We start from the raw sequence: 11128 nt of genomic DNA on the forward strand, positions 1-11128 counted from the left end.
GGATCCTAGGACAAAAGAGATGAGAAATAAGAAACAACCTTAGCAGCAATATCATTCTCTCCTATCAAAAGATCTTGCCCCTTTTTGAAACCTGATATTCTATTATTTTCTCTATGCTTAAGAGTAGAGATTTAAAAAAAACCTAGTTGTCTGATAATCCTCTTTAAGTCAATTGACTCTAGATCTTTTCTTCCAGAACTTCTCTTTTCTAATAATGTTATGCAAATTAGTCAAAATGGACATCTCAACATTCCTATTCAAATCATTATAACTATCTTGTTGAATAGTGTCCTAGATAGAAGTGAGCTTGACAGACAACTCCTCTTTGTCCAGAAAGATATGGCCAAAGTTAGTCTTATTCCATACTTTAATCATTTGCTTCACATTAATCAACTTATTGGCAACTCTAAACATAGTTGTTCCTTCCACTTCCATTCCCCACCAATAGTATATCCTATGCAATAAATCTAGATGGGAGGTCCACATCTTTTCAAATTGAAAAGGGAAGTTCATCCTAGGTTCAAGAGAGACAACCAAGAGTGATATAGGGGATTGATCCAAACCAACTCTTGGGAGTAGGGACAACCTACAAGAGAAAGAATTCAGCCAGTCTCAAGAAATAAGAGTTCTATCCAACCAAACCTAGATACAATCACTTCCAACTCTTTTATTGGACCAAGTGTAAGTTCCACCCAACAAATCCACATCCAAAAAAGCCAAGCTATTAATGAAATTGGAGAGGTCCATATTTCTTTTCCAATCTAGAGCCAAACTCCCTAATTTCTCCTCATCTATAAGAGGTGTATTGAAGTCTCCCATAATACCACCTCTATCTAAATTACTAGTCTAGACCATATCACAAATCTTAGTCCAATAATTCTTCCATTCCCTATTAGAGTTAGGACCATAGAAATTCAAAAGGAACCAATTTTAATGGGAATATAGATGAAACACTTTACAAAAGAGAATATTACCATCATTAAACAGAGTAGTAAATGTGAATTGTTTATATTAAGTAAGCAAACCTCCCAATGCACCTTTAGAGTCCATTGCCTCACCTACCGTATTACTACTAAAGGACATCTTGCCAAGAATCTACTTCTTCATTTTTCTCTCTTGAATTGTCAAAATATCAAGTCTCTGATCTCTAATCATACTCCTAAGAATTTCCTACTTATGGACCCCATTGAGGCCCCTTATATTCCAAGAAATTATCTTCATTTCAAATTAGAAGTACATTCCAAAATAGTTCTTTGGCTCCCATTTGCTAAAATCCTTCTAGCCTCATCTTGAATGACTTGGCTAGTAGTCCTCCTTCCTACTAATCCTGACCTCCCTTCCACATCCAGTCTATCATGACTCTTGGTCTGTGCTAGAGAAGTTGGGGAGGGCTCCTGGCTATTTTTCTTTTTGGATTTTCCTAGATATCCTTCAAATAGTCATCAACCCTTACCATCTTAACTAGAGATAAGGAAATGTCCTTCTCAAATCTCTCTTCCAAATTGCAAGAAACAAAGTTTTCCTTTTTGGAAGGAGGACCTCCCTCTGCTACCTCTCTGTCTAATACCTCTTGGTTCTCCCTCTCTAATACACCTTCAATGTTGAACACTTTCTCCCCCTTACTCTTCAAAAGACTATCATTCTCTATCCTATTCTTCAATATAGCCACCTTAGCTATAGAATCCACCTCCTTGACTCTAGGGAAACTAGGGTTTATGACTAGATCAACCACTTTTCTAGGTGTAGGAAAAACCTTATCCTCTAGCTTGTCTTCTACTCTATCAGGGTCTACCCCTATAATGATTGAATCTACCACGTCAGAAATCTTTGGTCCAGACATGAACTATTCCACTATCTCATCAACATTTGGGTCATTTTGGGCTGATTGAATTTCTCCTCTAGAAGGAGCCACTGGGACCTTTGAATCTACCACCTCAAAAACCTTTGGTCTAGTCATGACCTTTTCCACTATCTCATCAACCTTTGGGTCATTCTGAACTGATTGGATTTCTCCTTTGGAAGGAGCCACTGCGACCTCCTCTAGAATCTCTTAGGGCATCTAACCTTCCTTTATATCCTTTCTTTTCCAGATCTTTTTCTCCTTACCAATTTTAGAAATAATAAGAATCCTTTTCTTTCTATCTTTAGCCTTAGGGCATTGATTCACCTTATGCCCAGATTTCAAGTAGTGAAAATAGGCAAAAGGAACACTTTCATAATCCAACTTTTGAGTATGTGTCCCAAGTTTTGAGTGAAAACTCACTACTTCTGGCATATCATCCCCTTCCCTCACTCTAATATAGATCCTTACATATGTTAGTCTCCTTCTTGAATTCATAATTGGGTCTATAGACAAAAGCTCTCCAAAGGAATTTGCCACCCCCATGAAGACATCCTCATTCCAGAACACTAGTGACAATTCTAGAAGTCTAACCCAAATAGGTGCTTGCACAAAAAATGAGTCATTCAAATCCAACTTCAAAGACCACTTCTAGAGCACCACAGTTGAGCAACCTATGCTCCAAGGCCCTTCACACAAAATGTTTGACAAGTCCTTATTACAAGAGAAATCAAAAGATAGGAAGCCTTTTGCCATCACCATTACAATAACCTATCCTTTAAGGTTCCATTTCTTCTGAGTGAAGGATCTTATAATATCTATGTTGAGCCTTGGCCCAATAAAATTTCCCACCAAGGTAGAAGCCATTGAAGCAATGCTATGATCTATCAACTCATCTAGAATAGCAATTGCACAAGAACCCTTATCCAAGCTAGATACAATTTTAACTAGAGGAAAGGAAAACTTACTAGTAGGCTTAACCCCAAAAAGAGAAGACCATTTTGTGGGAAATACCTTAGAATGATCCACCTTGGGTGGAAGAATAGGCTTGTCCAAAGCTCTATTCTTGTCACATGGGTCCCCATATTCATTCTTTGTCACATCTTTGTTATCTACTATCCCTTGATACTTTGTAAACCCCTCCTGTATTCCAAGCTTTCGATTCCCTCCTCCCTGAGGAATCCTACCCTAGACAAGATTCAAATTTTGAAAAGGTGCACGTCCCTGTCCTCTTCCCTATCCATTCCAACTCACCATCACTTACAATACCTCAAAATTTTATTAACCCTTGGTTGTAAGCACTATAGGTAAGAAGCCCCACTATTTCACCAAGAGTTAATGGAAAGAAATTCTTAATTAAGATCCACAGTAGAGAATGGCCCTGTGGGGACTTGAACCTTGGTTGTAGGCCCTACAAGCAAGAAGCCCCACCATTTCACCAAAGGAACAAGCCTATGCAAAGTTATAGTTGATAGTGGATCCTTTGAAAATATAATCTTGGTAGAAATGGTTGAGAAAATGTATCTCATAAGAGTAACTCATGATTTACCTTATAGAGAATATGGGTTAGAAGATGACTAGTGGATTGATGTCCTTTAAAAGTCATATATTTCTTTTAATATTGGACCATATTTTGATACAATTGAATGTGATATTATGCCTTTAAAAGATTGTCACTTGATTTTGGGAAGAGCATGGAAATATTATAGGTCAGCCATGTATAATTGTAGAGAGAACACATATACCATCAAGAAAGATGGAAACAATATAGAAGGTTTAAACTTTTCCCTTCCCCCTTTCTTGATTGTAAGGTATTTTCTACAGAACTTTTGTTTCCATTGAAGGATGATACAACATGGAAGGAATCAAGAAGTTTAGGCCTTATTAATAGAATAACATTTCCAATGCATTGTAAAGTTAAAGAGAAAGTGAAAGAAGTCATGGTGGAGGCTAATGAAACTATGGAGAAGGCAACCATAAAGAGTGTAGATGTATGTGATGGGACAAAAATCTCAATAATAATAGATGTAAGTTGTCCTTTGGAAGGGAAAGAACACAAAGTGCAGAAAGAACATAAATTACAACAAGAAGAAGTGTAACAAGTAAATGTTGATGAGAGGAATAATGAGACAAGTCCTATGGGACTTGAGTGTTTACAATTTGTGGTTGGCACAATAATGTGTCCTTTGAAAATAGAGAAGAGTACAATGCTGAAAGGTAATCCTATGAAAAAGATTTTGGAGGCAAATGATGAAGCCTTAAAATTGCATGGTGAAGAGAAATTCCAAGAGGAATGGTATGAGGATGAAGATAAAGAATGTATAGTAGAAGGTCATGAAGAAGAATTTGATTTATGGGAAGAGTTTATAGCCATGATTGTAATTTGAGAATTTGAAATAACTGTCATCTATAGAATACTCATAATTTTCTCAAATCTACATGAAATAAACTCAAATAAAAAGAAATAGAAGGATTATTAATATTCATACTCTACCTTATCAATAATACATCATTTTCATGTTTTAAATGGATATACAAAGCTTGAAAACAACAAGAGAACTAAAAAGCCAATCAAAATAACACGTATAAAGTGCTTCAAAAGAACTTAAATATTCACTTATTTTCCCTTCCTTTCCTTCCTCTTCATTTTTCTTTGTTTGACCTTAAAAATGTATTTTATAATTTATTCATCATTTTAGACCTTAAAAATACCACCCATGATATTTGGACTTCCTTTTACAACTTTAATGCAATTTTATATTGTTGCATTTTTTTGCAACTCTTCACCTTCTTGTCAACTTTTGAGACTCTTGAAAAATGTTATGCCATGAATTTGCATACAAATTAAAGAAATACTGAAATGACCATTTAATAACCTTTTACATGGTTATTATCCTTTTCAAGGGTCATTTTACAACTTTTGACATATTAAACCAATCGAGACCTTAACTATGACAATGTGGACAACATTACATTTTTGTTACTACTTTTCTTTTGAATTAGATTTCATTACATAGAATGAAATTGAAACATATAAATATGAACTTGAATAATTAAAATATTTATTATGAGATCTTGTAGTTATATGATGCCTATGTTCTTTTGCACCATTTCCATTGAGCCTAGGTCAAACCCCGATTTATAACTAGGAAGGGTCAAGAATTTGAAAAAGGAGAAAAGAATAATAAATGGACTTTATTTTTATTAAAGTGCACACATGCACATGTGCACCATGTATGCACATGCACACATTCACATGTGTAAACCTTCAGAGGTGCACGCCTTTGGAGGTTCACACTAGTCCATGCCTCAAGGCTTACATAAGACCCCACCCCCACTTACCTTTCCTCACTTCAATCTTTCCTTCCTCTAAAAATTACACCTTTGCACACTCCCTAACACATACCTAAGGTAAATTCACTCCAATGAGGTGTGCATATGTGCACCCCTGAGAGGTGTGCATGTGCACACCTTTAAAAAACATAAAATGTACACAAAATCAAACTAAACTAAGACATCCCCCGCTTGCACAAATGCAATGATGCATAGTTGTGCACATGTGCACCTTGTGTACCTTTTCAAGGTTCACATGTGTGATAAAAGCAAAAAAATGGTTATTGGGGATTTTATTCACTATTTTGTCATTTTTGGCTTGTTTTGACCTATTTTTTTGTTAGTTATGGAAAAAGAAGACAAGGCTGAATATGTTTATGACAAGGTAACAAGTTCTGAATATGTTTATGACAAGGTAAAAAATTCTAAATATGTTTATGAGAAGGTAAAAAATTCTAATTATGTTTATGACAAGGTTGAAGAAATTTGGATTGAGAAATCTGATTTGGTTCCAAGAGAAGAGACTAGAGAAAAGTTAGTTATGGGTTATGAAAGGGATCAAGTATTTGTGTATTCTATATGAATGGAGATATGGTATGTTTTAGAGGAAAAGAAAGAGGAATTTCATTGGCTAGTGTATTTGGAGGAGTTATAAATGTATGCAGTTGTAGAGGTCTTAAATGTGATAAAGTTGTTACTTGAAATTAATGAGCAACAACAAATAGTTTTCATGTTATGAAAAAGAGACAAACCAAAGATTAAGATGAATAAGGGAAGACAAATACAAGGGAGTCAAGGCAAAGAAAATAAAATATTGCAATAGGAAGATGAATATAAGCCTAAAGTAAAGATGAAGAAAAGTTTTTCTTTTCTAATATTTGTTTTGCAGGTGTTTCCAAGAAGACTCAAAGGAGACAATATACTCAATATCTAGCAAAATAGAAGAAAAAACTTATAGCAGAAGATATTTGGATGGATGAGAAAAAAATTAGAAAGCATGGTTCATCACTACAACATCTCATCTTAAGAGGACATGTGATTTATTCTATAGGGGAGTATGCTGCAGTGGCAAACCAAACAAGTTTTTCTATAGTAACTAACACAATTAAAGAAGCTACAAGAAGTTGTGCAAAAAATGAATGTCATGTTTTAAGATTTTTTTAAATTTTAATCTTTGTAATAAAGTCTTATGATGTGGTGGCATAAAGTTGGGAGGACAAAGTGTGTTGCATTTTATATTGTGTCAGTTTTCTTTAAAGTGTGTTTTTTGTGTGTTTAATAATTAAGCTAACTAGAAATCGATAGCTTCAAGAAACTTAAAACAACTAGAAAAGTTTGGCAGCAAATTCTCATGTCTGACTGATTATTCATGATTTGAAAAACATTTCCTTTTCTTGTTTTGTATGATGTTTCATCTTCCCAATAGAAAGGGAGGGGGAAGTATTGAAAAGGTAGATTTGTGTAACTAAATGACATAGAATACAACAGAGGAATAGAAAGTTTGAAGCATTTTTTATTTTTATGGGTCTATGGTTTTGAATGTGTTATTTCCTTTGTTTCTTTCTTAAATTGATATTCTGAATCCTAAGAACATATCAATGTCTTTATTTTAGAACAACAACACATTGATTGGGTTTTGGAATCTAAGTTAAATTTATTGTTTTAGAATTTGTTATAGTAAATATGATTCTGTAATTTAGTTATATGTAAATTTATACCATTTTGAGAGTTGTGAAAATCAATGGGAGTCTTTTAAACTCTCCACGATATATTTTTGGGATTGTAGAGGAGTTATGTATCATATTGTTTTACTTTTATTTTGTTTTTACTATGTCCTTTGGCTCTATCTGTATCCACATGAAAGAACTCTATTAAGCATGGTGAATATGTTCATGTATTCACTAACATGTATAAATCACATAACTGATATGTGATCATGAGAAGAATTGGTTCAAATTGTGAAGTTGCAAATTTTGTTAATGATCAAAAAAATGTCATGATCGATAGTCAAGTTAAGCTCAAGTTTTAAATCCACACAATCAGAAAAGTTGGTGTAGATTCAAATATGAGTAAATGTTATTTAGTATTCAGTTTGTAGTTAGATTGATGTTAAGTTTTCTTTTCTTGAAGATGTATTTCAAATACATTGCAAAAGATTCGGGTCAGTCTCTATTAAGTTGATGTAGGAAACCAAAATGTGGCAATAGGAGGTCAAGACAATTCTTGTTGCATGATAGTTTATGAATTGATATGAAGTAAAGTCAGGCAGTTAACAATATGAGATTGATTTAAAATTGTTCCTCGAAGGTGTATGTGCCCCTTGAAGAAACTTAGTTGAGTGATTAATTTTCTCCTAAATTTTCCAAGGTCAGGCTCTGCATTAGTTTGTTCCTATTCCAATATGAGTTCTTTCCTTTATTCTTGTTATGGTTTTTATTTTGACCACTATTTTTGTTTTTGTTGTTTCTATGTTTGGTTAAAATTCCTTATTCTTTCAAAACATCCTCAACCATACATGTGGTTTCAACCATGGTGTTAAAGGAATCAAAAACCATCTTCCTAACTTCATACTACAATTTGAGAACCAAGTTGCTAACAAGGATGTCAATCTTCTCATTTTCAAGGATGGTCCTAGAGTAGCAAGAGCATTGTCATGTCCACCCTTACAAGAAAGTGACAAATGATTATCCTTGATTTTTCTTTAAGTTGCATAAGTCCAACATGGTGATAGATTTTGAAAGGTTGTATTCAAAGTTTTGGACAAAACTATGGATGAGCTCTTTGAAATTCTTAATGGGGGGAGTTATGTTGGTGAGCTATTCCATCGCTTGACCTTTAAGAATCCTTGGGAATAGTCTCATGAGATATAAATCATCTTGATGGAACTAAAAGTTCATGATATAGAATTGACACACATGATCATGTGGATCTCCATTCCCATCATACTTTTCATATTGAGGGATCTCAACCTTTCTAGGGAAGTCTTTCATGTTAACAATTTTGTCAAAAGGATTAGGAAAAATTGAATCAAGTGAGAATGAACTCTTGAGTGACAACATCTTTTCCATCATACTCTTAATTTGTTTTATCTCTTCTTCTTGAGATAGACCTTGCTTCTTAATCTTCTTGAATTCCTTAGAGGTGGATATTGTATGCAAAGAACTATAGAAGGATGATTTCTTTATATTGGGAGATCAAGTAACAAGAGGAAGAACATGCTCCTAGGATCTAGTGTATCAAGGTATCTATGGAGCTCTATTTCCACCATCTCACCCTATTGCTTGGATACACAGCCATTCCTCTACTCCTATTTTCCATACTCAAATCCCATCAATTTGCAAAATTCTCACCCTTCATAGTATAGCTACCCCTATTATTGTCACCTTTCAGCCTATACCAAACATTCTTCCTACCTCAATGGCTATTCCATGGAGTAATGCAATTGGACCACTCCAATTAGTAGCTAACAATGATCTACCTAGAGCCTCAAGAAAGAACTTCCCTAAATTCAATGGTGATGGGAAGGTCTCTACTAATGAGCATGTTGTAGCTTTCTTTGCTATATGTAGTGTTCTTTGTCCTCAACATGAGGATGTGGTAGTAAGGATATTTGTGGAAACTTTGGTTGAAAATGTTTCTAATTGGTTTCAACATCTTCCTATTGGAAGTATCATAAGTTGTAATGATATGAGGACTTGATTAGAAACACACTATAAAAGTATAGAGGATGAGCACACTCTCTTGATTCAACTTACTCAAATAAAAAAGGAGTCAAGTGTTTCCATGATAGATTTTATTGCTAGATTAAACAAGTTGGCTAAAAGAATTTCTGCTAAAAGAAAGCCTACTATTGATAGCCATAAAATTTTCTTTATTAGTTCCATTCCCCCTAACATAATTTTTCAAATCAGGCGTGTGCATGTTGCCAATTTATTGGCTGCTCAAAACCTAGCAATTGAATTAGAGGATGATCTTATAGTAGCCAAAAAGTAGAAAAGAGAAATTTAGAGTGGAGTATCCCTAAGCTCTATTCCTAGTGTAGCTAACAATACTAAAGCTATGATTCAAAAAATCTCCAATGAAATTATTTCCATGAAGAGGCAAATGGGTGAACCTAGCCCTTAGTTCTAGCAACCATATAATGATATTTCTTGAAGGAAACATGAAGGTATGCCATATTAGTTACCATCTACTCAACAAAAGCTTACTATTGAGGCATCTCCCAAGAAGAAAAATATGTGCATTTTTCACTTAAAAGCTAATCATAATGGTGATTCCTACTTGAAAATGAATAGATATAAGAAACTTACCACTTCTAATGAACTAACCATCGAGTATCCTAAAAGTGCAGATGATTCTTCTTACATGGAGACTCTGGAAAATTCTTTTTGGTGTATGAATTAGATTTAGAAGTTGGAGGCAACTACTTCACCACCCTAGATGGAATTTAGATGACATTGGCCGTGAGAAGTCAAAGAGGGAAGAATCTAGTGAATTATTTTCCCTCTTGAAACACAGTAGCCAGCTCTTCACTAGTTGTGGCAAGAGCATCTACTTCTACAACCTGGAGGAAAGAACAATCAAAGTCTAAACCAAATGGTAAGCCTCATTCCTCATTTTATATTATTCAATATTATAAATATGCTCATATTTATTTCCCACCTCTTGAGTATCTCAAAACTCATCCTATCAAGTTCCAAAAGCTAGTAGATTATTGTAAAAATGATGCTAATACCAAAATTCAACCTAATGTTAATTCTACCATCAACAATGACCAACCTGAGTTGGATAGTAGCCTACTAATTGATGAAGAACCTATTTTTCCTACTCTCTTAAAAGAGGTTGAAGCATCTATTTTAGCTACCTCCCCTAGCCAAAAGCTAGATCCATTCTATGTTTCATTAAATGTAAATGACCACAAGCTTAGTAACTACATTACTGATTCTGGTACCTCTGATAATGTCATGCCTAGTTTAGTTTCTTGTGCCCTTGGTTTGACTCTCACCAAGACCTTTGGTCATTGCTATTCCATGGATGCTAAGAAAATCCCTCTAGTAGGTCAAGTAGAAGATGAACAAGTGGCCTTAGCTACTTACGTTGCAAAAATAATGAAGTTGACCATCCTTGTAGAAGATATTCCAGCCAACTATGGGATGCTCTTAAGTAGAAGCTTTTTTAGAGACATGGGAGGTGAAATTAAGATGGATTAGTCTTATTCCATTATTCCCATGGGAAATAAGAAAATCAAGCTGAAGCTTGAAGAGAAGGCCAAATTCACAGTTTTAAAGTTTGATGATCCTAAGGCACATATTTTATACCAAGAGATGGAGTTTAGGAACTATATGATGTTCTATGACTCTAATGATTCATATGAGCAACCAAACATTTCAAATGATCTAGGAATTTGGACTCTAGTGTTTCATGGTATTTGTGCAACTACTAGATCCAGAGCTAGTGTGGTGTTGATTTCCCCAAAAGGAGATATAACTTAGCTTTTCTATAATATGAAATTCAAGAATACTAATAACACAATATATTATGAATCCTTGGTGCTAGGTATTATTGCTACAAAAAAAAGGGGAATCAAAATTTTGAAAGCTCAAGGAGATGCTAAACTCATAGTGAAACAGGTTCAAGCTTAATACACTGTAAAGAATCCTAGGCTCAAGAACTATAGAAACAAAGTTTGGGATAAGATTGAGCAACCTAGACACCTTCTCAATTCAAGTCGTTCCAAGGGAGCAAAATTCAAGGGAAAACCTATTAACAACTTCTTCTTCTTTGCTACTTCCTCATCCAAATTTCACAAATAATGAGTACAAGGTTGAAGTCTTGTTTAGACCAAATATCTATGATAATGTGGAAAGTTGGTAGGTGTTAAATGATGATAAGAAAATTTAATCCTTCTTGGAGGGGTCAAAGCCTTTCAGTGACTAGTTCTTTGAAGGAAGTGAA

This window comes from Cupressus sempervirens, chromosome 10 (assembly GCF_028749045.1).
Source record: "Cupressus sempervirens isolate cs-2001-9-10 chromosome 10, ASM2874904v1, whole genome shotgun sequence".
NCBI lineage: Eukaryota > Viridiplantae > Streptophyta > Pinopsida > Cupressales > Cupressaceae > Cupressus > Cupressus sempervirens.